Genomic DNA, 13,993 nt, shown 5'->3' on the forward strand with positions numbered 1-13,993 from the left:
AAGGGGTGTTGCGATTTTGTTCCATAAGGGGTTATCGGCTCAAATTGTATCCCCTCAATGACCAGGGACGCTTGGTAATGGCAAAGGTTGTGATCCAAAATACAACTTTGGTTTTATTAAACATTTATGGGCCAGTTAGACTAGATCCAAAATTTTGGAACAATATTAAAATCCTTATATCTACTATGGACTGCCCAAATATTATAATAGCTGGTGACTTTAATCAATGGTTAGATCCTTTTTCGGATAGGCTCTCATCTCACAAATTTCAACCAGATAAGACTCATAAATGTTTCCAATCTGCCATTGCCTCGCTTCCTCTTTATAATGTTTGGAAAATATGTAACCCTGACACCCTTGAATATACCTTTTTTTCGAATGTACATCATACTCGTTCCAGGTTAGATTATATTATGGTTAGTAAATCCCTTCTTCCCTCCATTCAAAAGTCCGATATTAGGTCCATTTTCCTGTCTGACCATGCCCCTGTTCATTCGGCCATTGATCTTACCTTGACTTCCTCCAAATTTAGTCGATGGGAATTCAATACATTTTTATTGTCTGATGCTGTTTATGTTAAGGAAGCTACGGCTTTTATTAATGAGTTTTTTCTTCTTAATGACCCTTCTGACACCTCTGTCCCCAATAATTGGGATGCTTTTAAAGCTGCTTTTAGAGCATTTACTATTTCGTACGCCACAAAAAAAGAAGACTAATAGACTCAAATATGACGATCAACTCAAGAATATTAAAAGTCTTGAACACTTGTATTTTTCCTCCAAGTCCAAGGATGCTCTTCAGAATTTAATTAAAGCTAAATCCGAGTTGAACAAAATAGCTACAGTTGAAGCTTGTAATACCCTCTTAAAAATTAAATCCAAATAACATGGGGGCCAAAACAAAGCAGGTCAAATATTGGCAAACTATCTCAAAATCAAATCTGAACGTAAATCGATTGGTCCTATTTTTAATGACCAAACTAATAAATTAGTTTCCACGGATGAGGACATTGCGGAAGTTTTTCATAATTATTATCGCAACCTTTATACAGATGACACTTACCCATCGGACTCTACCTTAACATCTTTCTTTGAGGGTCTCCCATCTCCTCCTTCACTTCCTGATGACTTTGCTCTCCTAGAGAAAGACATCTCTCTTCAAGAAGTCCTTCAGGCCTTCTCTTCCCTCAAAAAATCTAAAGCACCGGGTCCTGATGGATTGCCCATTGAGTTTTATTCTGCATTCCATTCTATATTTGCACCCAAATTACTTCAACTTTTTAATTCATTCATTTCCTCTGCTAAAGCTTCGGACTGATTCTTGGAAGCCCTAATTATCATAATCCCCAAACCTGATAAGGATCACTCCCAATGTAAGAATTTTCGCCCAATCTCCCTGATTAATTATGACTGTAAAATGTTGGCTAAAATTCTTGCCTCCCGCTTAGATACTCTTGTTTCCCTTTTAATTAAAACTGATCAGGTTGGCTTTGTCAAAGGTAGATTAGCCTCTGATAATGCACGTATGTTTGCCAACATTATTTCCCACAGTAAATCCATTAAATCTCCCCTTGCCGCTCTGTCCCTGGATGCAGAAAAAGCCTTTGATCGGATTAATTGGCAATTTATGTTTCGGTCCTTGCAATGGTTTGGTTTTGGTCCCTTTTTTTATTTCCTTAGTTAAGCTCCTTTACTCCTCCCCCCGAGCTAGTATTTTTGTTAACAACCAGTTTTCTAGATTTTTTCTTTGTCTAGGGGCACAAGACAGGGTTGTCCTCTTTCCCCATTACTTTTTATTTTGTGTCTTGAGCCCTTTCTGGAACGTATTCGAAATAACCCCAATGTCCATGGCTTCAAACTGGCATCTGTTGAAACGAAAATTTCTGCATATGCAGACGATATCCTAGTGTACATGGCTGACCCGGTCTCATCATTACCACACTTTATGGATGAAGTTCGCCTATATTCGTCCATTTCAGGGTACAAACTTAATCTATCCAAAACAGAAGTCCTTCCCCTAAATTCCATTTATTACCAATACATGTTTGACTCTACTGACTTTGCTTGGTGCCCCTCCAAAATAAAATACCTGGGTATTTGGTTTTCCTCTTCTCTTGTTGAAACACTTAAGTTTACTTTTGACTCCCTTGTCCAAAAACTCCAATCCCTTCTCCAAACCTGGCCTCCCTTATTTTTGTCCTGGTGGGGTAGACAGGACACCATTAAAATGATGATTACACCACATATTCTTTACACTATTTCTATGCTCCCCATAAAAATTCCTTTCTTATATTTTGCTCGTCGAACTCTTTATGTTCTACATTTTTATGGAATGACAAACACCCCCGCATTGCTTTGCAAACACTTACCCGGCCTAAAAATGAAGGTGGTGTCCGCTTTCCTAACTTCAAATTATATCACTCTGCTATTTTGATTAAACAATCCTTCTCTTTAGCATATGATTTTTTTACTTCACCGGTACCCAGATGGGTGGTATATGAACGCTCCTTGTTGAAAAACTTTTCATTTCAACATATTATTTTTATGTCCAATTGTTCCTTTTTATCCCACCACCCGATACTGAAATATTCACAATTGTTGTTGCGTGACACATTTCTCAAAGACCTATCTCCCCTCCAATGCTTCTTATCGTCCACTTTGTGGTATAATAAGTTTCTCAAATATAAGGGCAGGTCTTTCTATTACAAATATTGGAAAGAAAAGGGTTTTTTCTTTGTCCATTAACTCTTTTTTAATAACTCTATTCTCCCTTTCCCTGAGTTGCAGAAGATTTATCAACTGCCCAATTCATGTTTACAGGAGTATACGAACATAGCTAATGCTATTCATTCTCACTTAGCTTCCCTTTCACCACCGGATGCTCTACCCTCCTTCTCCCCCCTATGCCCCCTTTACCCATTTTTCTCTTTACACCAACCAAAAGCTGCCCTTGTATATAAATTATTGGTATCTAATGTTTCTGTTCGCCCCAAGTCCTTTGTTGAGATTGCTTGGGAAGATGATTTGACCATCTCGATACCAGTTGATGTTTGGGATCACTTATGGTCCAAATTATTTAAAACTTCTATTGCTGCACGCATTACTCAGTCCCTTTTTTTCATTTATCATAGAGTTGTTTTTACACCTGTAAGTATTTCCAAGTTTTCACCTTCATCACCCTCTGTATGCTGGTCTTGTTCTTCCGAACCAGGTACACTTAAACATCAACTGGTTGAATGCCCCTCTGTCTTCTCATTTTGGAACTCTATATGGGATATATGCATGCGTATGTTTCAATGTTCTAGTCCTTTTACGTTAGCAAATGTATTTTTAGGTTCCGTATCTGATGATATAGATATAGTCTCATCTAATGCTAGATTACTTGATTTGTTCATTGCTATTGCATTTAAAGGTATTTTATCTTGTTGGAAAGATAACTCCAAACTCTCTGTTACAACTTGGTGGAATTTCATATGTGATGAACATAGGATTTCAATTGCCTCTTCTTCTTCTATTCCTTTAAAAATTAAATCTGATCTCCTATGGCTCCCTTTTGTTACTTACCTCTCTTCTACCCATCCGACTTGAGCTTATAACCTGTCCTATATCCGCATATTCCCTCCTTACTCCTTGCTTCTTTTTCTCCTCTTCCTTCTACTTTCTCTGTCCTCCCCCCTTCCCTGCATTCACTTCTGCTCTCTCTCCTTCTCTCCTCTTCTTCTCTTCTTTTCTTTACCTTTTTGTATTTTTCATCAATTCTATTGCTTATTGTTTTAATTTATCATATTCATCTTCATTATTGTATTGTTTGCTTGTGTTCTGTTAAAACTTAATAAAAATCTATTAAACTGAAAAAAGTGCCTTTTTCCGGGCTTATGCTAACTAGGCCTCAGTTAGGTTTTGAAACCATATTTTTCGAAATGGATGTCTCACACTGTATATTCACTTTTTATTTTTTCTGCAGCACACAGTCAAGCAAAGTCATGCTTGTGGATTTCTATTAACGCTGTCCTTGCTGTTTTCGAAGAAAACCTTCCAACATGAGCTCAGTACTGTTTCACATATTCAAGGTCTCATTAACTAGCTCACTGTGTTGTATTAATTTGCAAGTGTTCACTGTTGTTTTGTAACTTATTTGTCTTACCATCTCCAGATGACATTAGCACAGAAGGGTTGTGTTAATATTCATGAGGTGGGATAGTGCTTATATGTTAAGGCAATACAACTGTGATCTGATTTACTGAAATTATCATTGTTTTGCTCACATCGTGATGTGTTTGCAGGTTTAGCTATGTTCTATTATAAAATCTTCTATATAGACCCTCAGATTTGGTGGTGACCTAGATGTCTTTCCAATGCTGCTAATTATGTTGTCCGATTTCTTACTGATTCTGTTGGTCATTTGGGACTTAGACGTTTTCTGATGTTGCCTATTTTCATCAAGCCCTTTTATTGAGGGCCTTTATGGCAATGACGTTATGCATTTTTATTTACATTTTCTGTATTACACCCCTTGACATTTTGTAAATTTTTTCTTAAGTTTCTAATTCTGCCTCAGATATTTATTATTGAGTTTATCCTTTCCAAATTAACTGTATTTTCGATATTTTGTGTGGTACCTTGTGCTCGGACACATTGCTTCATGAAATTAAGGTTTCACACTGTCTCCGACTAATCCACCTCATGTTATTGAGTTGTCTTGTTGGGATGTCAGGATTTAAGGTTTCCAGATCCAACAATATTGCTTGTTTTTTGCTACTCTCACTCACAACACCTCTCTAGTCAAAACCACAAAGCAATTTTCAGAAAACTGCAATGTTAAGAATCACTTCTGTACCAATTAAAAATTCATTTGCAATTTATGATCTCAATGAGCACAAACTGACAGCAAACATATTACAATAATTCTGAGACTGTCAAATATTTCATTCGCATAATTACAAACATATGTGATGGCATTGAGCAAATCAACAAAGGTTTTTATTTAGACCCCAATGTGCTGGGTCAGCAGAAGCTGTGGACTCCACTCCCCTTCTTGAGGACCACTGACAGGATGGTACCTTGTCGTGACTCCATTGAAGGCTCTGGACTTCATGCTTGATGCTCCTGCTCGGAAAGTTTTTTGTTTTATTCTTGAAAACAAACAAAGACACTAGCATGTTGACAGCTTTCTCTTTGCATGTGAGGGCCATTATGTATTTCCCCTACCTAGAACCAACCTGCAGCTTGACCTAGTGGCCTTTTGGCAGGCAATCTGTCTGGTCAAAGATTTACATTGACAGAGCTAAGAGAGGCTGTGCATCTTTAGGCATAACCACCCTCCTCCGCATGACTTTAAATAAAGTGGGCAACTGCGAAGTTGTTGACGAAGGAGCAATACCTACTCCACATAGATCTAAAGGAGACTTTAAGTCTTAAACAAACTCAAACAAAACATGAGTCTATTTTCCTCACAATCTTATATTTATCTCCAAAGCCACTAAAAAAACACACTCTCAAAAGTCTTCTTTACTTCTCCTCAACTATAACATATCCACCAGTAAGCATACAGAATGAGCAGATATCCTGCTCGTAACACATTTAATGTTCCAGTCTTTCTAAGAAAAAAGCCACTGTTGACTCTAAAATAATTCCGTGTCAGATATTTTATTTAATACACTTTATGTTCTACCATCAACCTGAAGTGCAAACAATCACAAACCTACCCACCATTTCCATGTTCGTTGAATACAACACTGTTTTCAGACTCCTATTATTAACATTATATCGTCTATCCTGTACAATCTGCTGAAGCCTAATCTAGTTCTCTCTTCCATTCATTCATTCCACTTTTCAACTATTCCTCTGCAGCTCGCCCAGCGCCATGATGCTCCCTTGGGAGCGAACGCTTGCGCTTTACAAATGCTCATAAATATCAAATATCAAATAAATATCCCTATTGTCTGAATCTTGCCTGGAGAAATTGAGGGACCTTACATATCATCTTTACCCATAAACATGAATTTGAGCTTCATCGAGATGGGAAATGCTGATTATATCCTCCTTTACCACTCCACCTTTCGCAGTACAACACATTTCTTTACTTGACAATCTCAACCCAAACACATCTCTATAAAAACGTTCCCTAACACATGATTAAGTGAGTGTTTTGAATATTATTATCCTGCATGACCACATCTGCACAACTGGGAGTACAACACTACAGACAAAGAAATAAATCTTGAGATTGTGACCTAACACATAAATTGGATGAACAGCTCAAGTTCAATCAATCAGTAAACTTTATTGATAGACCATAAAAGTACAAGAAGAATAAAAAGGGAGGTTACTGTCGAATGCAATAAGAGTACATTATACAAATGTTTACAAGTTTTACATTTACAATTAAAATCAAAGAGAAGGGGAGAAAGGCAAAAACCTCAGTTGGCAATGTGCTATGCATTTCAGTCTACCAAAATTTCTCTTAAAATCATCAAGCTTCATTTAAAACTATGCACAGTCATTACGATAATAATTAAGACAAAAGTACATGCAGTTAAAAACCACATAATGTACCTTTAACAATTCAGTTCATAGACACTTGTCCACTATGTTACAAAGATAAAAAACAGGTTACGACGTAGACTCGGGCAATCGTATAAATAGTTGTCACAACATTTTCTTTAAGGAAACAGCCATGTCAGTTAATCACAGCTAGATCTAAGCTTGACTGTGGACCTCAAAAAGCTAAGGACGTGTAACAAAGAGATGCTGGTAAGCATTTGTAAAATAATAAATACTTGTGTGCCTGTCTAAAGTTCCCATTCTTTAAAATGGGAATGAGATAAGACTTTCTGGGTACCTCGTAAAATCTGCAAAACATAAAAAAATGTATCATATCCTGTGGAGACTTCCCCTCGCAGCCACAGGGAGGGAGATTCAGTCCTCTATGTTACCTGCGCGGGTGGACCAGAAGATAATGAAAAAGGTCCAAATGGAACCAAGTAAGTAAAAAATGATTGTGGGAACTTTTAAGTCATAGAAGATTGGGTGCGGTTGTTGGCACGGTTTTCAATGGAAAATACCCATGCACACTAGGTTTCTTCAGCTCCCCTTCTTCCCTGTCCATCTGACATTTTTTAAAGAAATTCTCCTTCACCCAACACTGGTCTCTTCTGCACACGTTGTCTGGGTTGGTGAATAAGTAAACACTTCCCAGGTCTGCAAGACTGTCCCTTACGTGCTTGAGCCATGGAATACAGTGATAGTAATCCAGGGAAAGGCAATGAGTTAAAACATCCTTATTTAGGCCAATATCCTCACTCAGCCACAAGTTCTTCCACAATGATAGGGGCGATAAGACAGCAAGTCAGATAGAAAGGCCAACCATTGTTCTTCGTGGACTATGATAGAGGGGATGCACTGCTGTAGACACAGAAGATGTTTTAAAAATGTATTTTCAACAACTTGGAGTTCCTCATGCTCCGTATAACCCCAGATATCGCTACCGTAGGCTACCTTAGTAATGCACTTGGGCTTGTAGATCTTCAAGAGGGCCCCAAGAGGTTTACTGCCCAACCTGGATGCAAAATTAAAGATGGCAGTATTGGCAACATCAAACACTACTCCCAAATATGAGAATATGTCAGTCTTATGAACCGGCGTTGATCCCACCACAAAGTTGTACGATTTGTTGGGAAGTGTACCTACTTGCATTATAAAGGATTTGTTGTTATTCACCAGCAAGTCCAGGTCCTCCATAAAATGGCCAAATGAATTCAATACAATTTGAAAACCCCTTGCTGTCCTAGCCATGAGGATGGCGTCATCTGCATCCAGTAGTACTGAAAGGCTCCGCCGGCCCACCTGAGGACAGTCAGTTTTCAACTTCACAAGGGTCTGCTCCAAGTTGTTGATATACAAGTTAAAAAGGAAGGGTCCAGAATACACCCCTGTCAAACCCCTCTCTCAATTGAGAGCTGTCGGGTAGCTCTCAGATCCTTAGTATATTGTATCACAGCCTTAGTATCTCTGTGTAAATCCCTCAAGAAAAGTACAATGTCTGGGCTAACTCCTAGGGACAACATGATCTGCAAAAGCTTTTATCTATTAACTAGGTCAAAAGCTGAGGACAGGTCCATGAAGGCTAAATATACTGTGCGGGGCGTGCAACAGTGTAATTATTAAGTACCATATACAGGTTTAAACTTTAGTCAACTGTGGATCGACCCTGGCAAAAACCATATTGGGCATCAGACAGAATGTTATTGTCCTCTGCCAAAGTAAAAAGCCTGTTGAGAACGATGTGGGTCACCACCTTTACCACTGAGTCCAGAAGAGAGATAGGCCTATAACAATGGGTGCTATCCAGGTCTCCTTTTTTGAAGACCGATACAATTATAGATAGTGCCCAAGACACAAGACAACCGGACACAGCTGCGGAATTAATGACCGTGGTGAGGGTTGGTACTCAGGGGCCCGATTCACAGAACTAACTTAAGACAAAATCCTAAACTAACTACCATTTTGGTATTCACAGAAGACACTTACTCATTTCGGTATTCACAGAAGTTAGGAGTCCTAACTTTAGGACTTCTAAATGCTTTCTGTGAATACCGAAAGACTTAAAGTTAGGATTTTTCTCAGTTTAGGAGTAGTTAAGTAAGGACTCCTAACTTTAGGACTCCTAAATGCCTTCAGTGAATACCGAAAGTCTTAAAGTTAGGATTTTTTTTCTCTCACTTTAGGGGTAGTAAAGTTACAAAGAAGTCCCGCACCGAGGTAGGTGTTACCCACTTTTAAGTACACTGCGTGGGATGGCAGAAGTGGCAAAACAGGATTCCCCGACAGCGAGTCCCACAGCAGACACTCCAGACCTGGCCAGCACCTCTCAAAGCAACAAAGAGATCCTGCACTGTGGGAAGTGTAACGCATTTTTCAGTGTGCGGGATACCAGCAGTAGTAAAATAGAGTTCTGGGACAGCGAGTCCCACAGCAGCCTCTCCAGACCTTGCCAGGACCTCTACAAGCAACAAAGACGTCCGAGCACAAGTTAAATATTGGGGAACTGTGTACTGAACTCACACATCCCTAAACAAGTACTCAAAAAAAGCAACTTCAAGAGTTCTTATGCTCACCTTTATCTTGGATAGTTAGCAAGTTAGTTTTGGAATAGGTGATAATTGAATTTTTACCAGGTGTTCTGGTGCACGGCGCAGGCCGGTTTTGGACGGGTGCAGACGGGATGGCCTTTGGCGCATCTTCCATGCGCCAATGGCACACCTGCTGCGCGGTGGAGTCAGCATGTTCTCTACTATAGGTTTGGGTTATGTGAAGCTCTAGCTGCCGCTTGAACAACTAGAGCGTAGTCCAAGAGTAGCGGCCCGCCTTGACTTGTGGGACCGTCAACAAGCAGCAGTAAGTAAATGCAAAGAAGCGAAAATCAAATGTCGATTTCAAATTCAATTCATACAATTTCAAAATGATTAAAATGATTGGTATTCTAAAAACGATTTTTAGCCCTGAAGTAGTTAAGCGCTTCCCCCGGAGCCAGTACGAGCACCCTGCAAAGGACTTGTAGAGGCTTGGGTTACATGACGCTCTAGCTGCTGCTTGAACAACCAGAGCGTAGCCCAAGAGTGGTGGCCCTCCCTGACTTGCTGGACCGCCAACAAGCAGCAGTAAGTATGTGCAACGAAGCGAAAAGCAAATGTCAAACTCAATTCATACAATTTTAAAATGATTAAAATGATTGGAATTCTGAAAATGATTTTTTTCCCTGAATTAGTTTAGCACTCCCCCCGGAGCCGGTACAAGCTCCCTGAAAAGGACTTGAGCAGCGCTGCCCGGTCGCTTCAGCATGTCCTCTTGTAGAGGTTTGGGTTATGTGACGTTCTAGCTGCCACTTGAACAACTAGCGTGTAGCCAAAGATGGCGGTCAGCCCTGACTTGCGGGACCACCAACAAGCAGCAGTAAGTATGTGCAGAGAAGCGAAAAGCAAATGTCAATTTCAAATTCAGTTCATACAATTTTATTGATTAAAATTATTGGAATTCTATAAACGATTCTTAGCCCTATAGTAGTTTAGAGCTCCCCCAGAGCTGGTACGAGCTCACTGCAAAGGACTTGGGCATTCTGATTGAAATTAGAATAGTATATCCCACCTCTAATGTATGCACTTTCTCTAACATTTATTGGACTGGAGTTAAACATGTACATCTTATTTTCTTCTCACAGCAATGTATGCTCTTACTCCAATATTTGGTATACTGGAGTTAGAATAGTAAATTTGACCCCTAACCATCGCATGCAGTTTCCCCAATGTTTTCTAAAGTGGAGTTCAAATAGTAAATCTGACCCCAGTACTGTACGTATTGCCTTTCCCCAAAGTTTGTTGGACTAGAGTTTCAATAGTTAATCTGATTCCTTCTTTACCCAAAATGTATGTTACTTTTAAATATTTGTAGGATTATAATAACAGTATTGAATCTGAATGTTTTTTACAACCTTTTTAGATTTACACTACTATTGTTATTGCTTTCAGTATTTTATAAGAAATACTTTTAGATTATTTCATTTCAAAGAATAGATTTTTTAAATTCTAATACTTTTCATTTAAACATTTTTTGTAATAATTTGTATGTGTTTTAGTCAATTCAATTTAATTCAATAAGAGCTTTGTTCAGTATGTACAAACAACCATAAAAGCAATTCCAAATTTTAAAATACAACTATAAAAACAATCGAGGGTTTAGCAGCAAATTACATTGGACAATCCTTATCGGATGCATATTGATTATTTGTCAGAGAACAATGCATTTTCTTACATTTATAGCTTTTACAATAAATGACGCAACAATAAAACATACCCCAGGATCATTAAGGTCAACGAAGAATTTAATTGAAGCTTTGTGCGCTCTCACGTTTGAATAATAGTGGTTTTAAATAATAATGTCTAAAATACAAGTAAAAATTAGAGAAAAGCATCAAATGAACTGTGCTTTGCTTAGACTGCCCGTCACATGTGCAGGGGGTAAAATCTGGGGGCACAATTTCATTGCAGGAAAAGCGACTAGATGATGTACTATTCCTAGTCAGAGTCTGATCAATACAAAGCGATGTGTTGGCTTTGTCACCTTGGTCAAATAATTTTGAAATCCCGTCCTACATTCAATTGATTGATAGAATATAAAAGTTGATTGTTTCCCTGTCAATTTCATACAAGTTTCTGTTTTAAATTTCAGAAAGGCATCCTTAATTACCTGTTTAGTTCAGGTAATCACCGGCGCAGGGTTCAACTGGATTGATAAATTGAACAGTGTACTATATGTATTACTGATGCATCTTAAGCAAAGAATTCATATTTTTCTATCCAGAAGTAAACAGTCCATAAAAATGGATTTGGTAACATTTGTTTCATCTTTGGCCCAAATGGACATCCATAACAACAACGGTTGCAGGGTAACCAAGTCTGCTATGTACTATAATCTTACTTCATGGTGTATTGATTCAGTAGACGCTGAGGAAGGTCAACTTAAAAGACGTTTTAAAAAGGAATTTTCTTTCCGCTGCAATAGCTGACTACAATTATAGCCCCACACCCCTGCACCAGGGCAATGGCAACAGATCTAGCCTTGTAAATTGCAAGCATTTCCTTTCCTTACTTCGGCAATTACCTAATTTTGACGCAAATCAAAAAAAACCCTAGGCACTCTTGTTCATCTTGGATCATACATTGTTTAATTCATGTGACCAATTTCCACTGCCCGAAAAAGTTACTCCCAGGTACCAAAATATGTTAACAGTATCTACAGGGGTATCATCAATATAGAAAGTTTTGCATTTCTTTATTTTAGGGCCACATACCATAGTATAGGTCTTTGCTTTGTTGATTCTCAGTTTCTTTATGTTGATATAATCCCTAAAAATGTAGGCCTACCGGAGAGTTAGAAAGTAATACAGCATTGTCTGCATATAGCAGCACTGGTATAGGGCTACCAGAGCTTTGTGGGGCATCGGGTTGAACCAGTTGCAGAACTTTGTCCACCTTATTAATCAACAGTGAAAACAGGAGTGGGGCAAGGACACAGCCCTAGTGAATGCCTCGTTTCACATCAAATGGTGGTGTACATTCGCCTTGCTGCCCATATCACACCTTACTTGATAACATCTCATAAAGCCTCGCAAGGAAACAAATAATTGGTTTAGGTGTGCCAAGGCTAAGCAAAGTTGGCCAGATGATTGAATGGTCAATGAGATCAAATGCTCTGCTAAGGTCTGCGACACATATATACAATCTCCCTTCTTTGGCACATGTGTATTTACCTATTATTAATTCCAAATAAATACACTGCTCTATGGGTCCCTACCCCTTTCTTAATACCATATTGTTCTGGGGAGAGTATCGCCTTTTCATTTGCCCACTCTTCTAATCTCACTAAAAGAGCTTTGCTAATCAAATTAACTGAGGAATTTAGGAGCGATATGGGTCGGTAATTTTTTGCTTCTTACTTATTGCCTTTCTTGAAAATGGGAATTTTAACGGATTGGCCCCACAAAGGAGGGATGTGTTCTGACAAAGCAGCATTAAATACCATGGTGAGAATGGCCCCCCATAAATCTGTTGCAGCTTTATAGACATCTACTGGACCCAATTTGGGCCCGGGGCTACCCCCCCTTACTTCCGTTCAATCCCATCTGTAACTCTTCAGTTGTGATGTTTAATGGTAGGATAGGCTAATTACTCTGTGTTATACTCAATGTCCTATGTACGTCTATATCTGGTGGATTAAATATACTTGAAAAACGAGATACCCATGCTTCACATGTAACGCGGTATAGCAACTCAGGGAATGAATCACACTTTAAAAACGGCGTGTTCCCTATTTCCCAAAACAGTTTGTTATTATCAGTATCTGCCGCCATGCATATCTTATCTCATGCTGACTCCTGTAATTCCAAACAGCAGTTTTATAATTAGACCACTGATTTTTTATCATAACATTGTCTCTGGGTATGCATATTAGGGCCAGTTTCAATTGATGCAGGGCTTGTATGCATGTATGATCAAACCACCCTCTACGTTGTCTGTTTTTTTTACCTGGTATGGGAGGGTCAATATCCCATCAATTATAGTGTTGATTTGGATACAATTAGTTATCAGCTGGGTGGGACTAACATCATCAATGAGACAATAAGAAATCGCTTCACCACATTTTATGGCAATTTCATGTCAACTTTTAGTGGGGTCCACTCCCTCCCATTCTATACGAACCCTATTAGGTCTAAAAAGGGCGAAATTAGTTATGGTACTTGGGTGGTCCACAACCTTTCTACCCCAAAAGAACACTGTCATTATGAAACAGTTGTGATCGCCCAGTGCCAGCTGGGTAACCCTCGGACTAGAACACATATTGCTAGCACTAGAGGAGATTAACACATGATCAATGGTAGATGCAGCATTCCTACCTATGAAAATTGGCATTTTAGTCATTTGGTATATAGTTTGCTATATTTCATAAGTGAAATATTTATACCTTTTCTATGTTGTTTTAGTATATATCATTAATTATATCATAATAATTATTTGTATTATGTTTTAGGTTATCATTATATTTATATATGTAGTAAAATTCAGTTAAGTTATAATTTCATTATAGTATTTGTATGATTTTTTAAATTATTATTTAACATTGTTTACATCTAAAAATATACATTTTTTTTATTTATTTTTTTTTTGGGGGGGATTACACATGCTTCTTTATTTTAGTATTTGGTCTTTTTTTTTTCTGTAATTTTTATTGAGTATATAAAAAAAAAAATATATATATATATATATTTACATGGAGCATGGGGTATACGTGAGCGGAAAGACAGAGAGCGAAGGAGGAATAATAGAGTCAAAGGAAAGGAGCGCCGGGGGGGGTGTTAGCAGTTCAATTGTTCACGTCATGTCCTGTCGGACGTTGTTTTATGTCTCCTCCTTTGCGTCGCTTCATTGTTCGTTGGTTTTACT

Source organism: Lissotriton helveticus, chromosome 4_1 (assembly GCF_964261635.1).
Source record: "Lissotriton helveticus chromosome 4_1, aLisHel1.1, whole genome shotgun sequence".
NCBI lineage: Eukaryota > Metazoa > Chordata > Amphibia > Caudata > Salamandridae > Lissotriton > Lissotriton helveticus.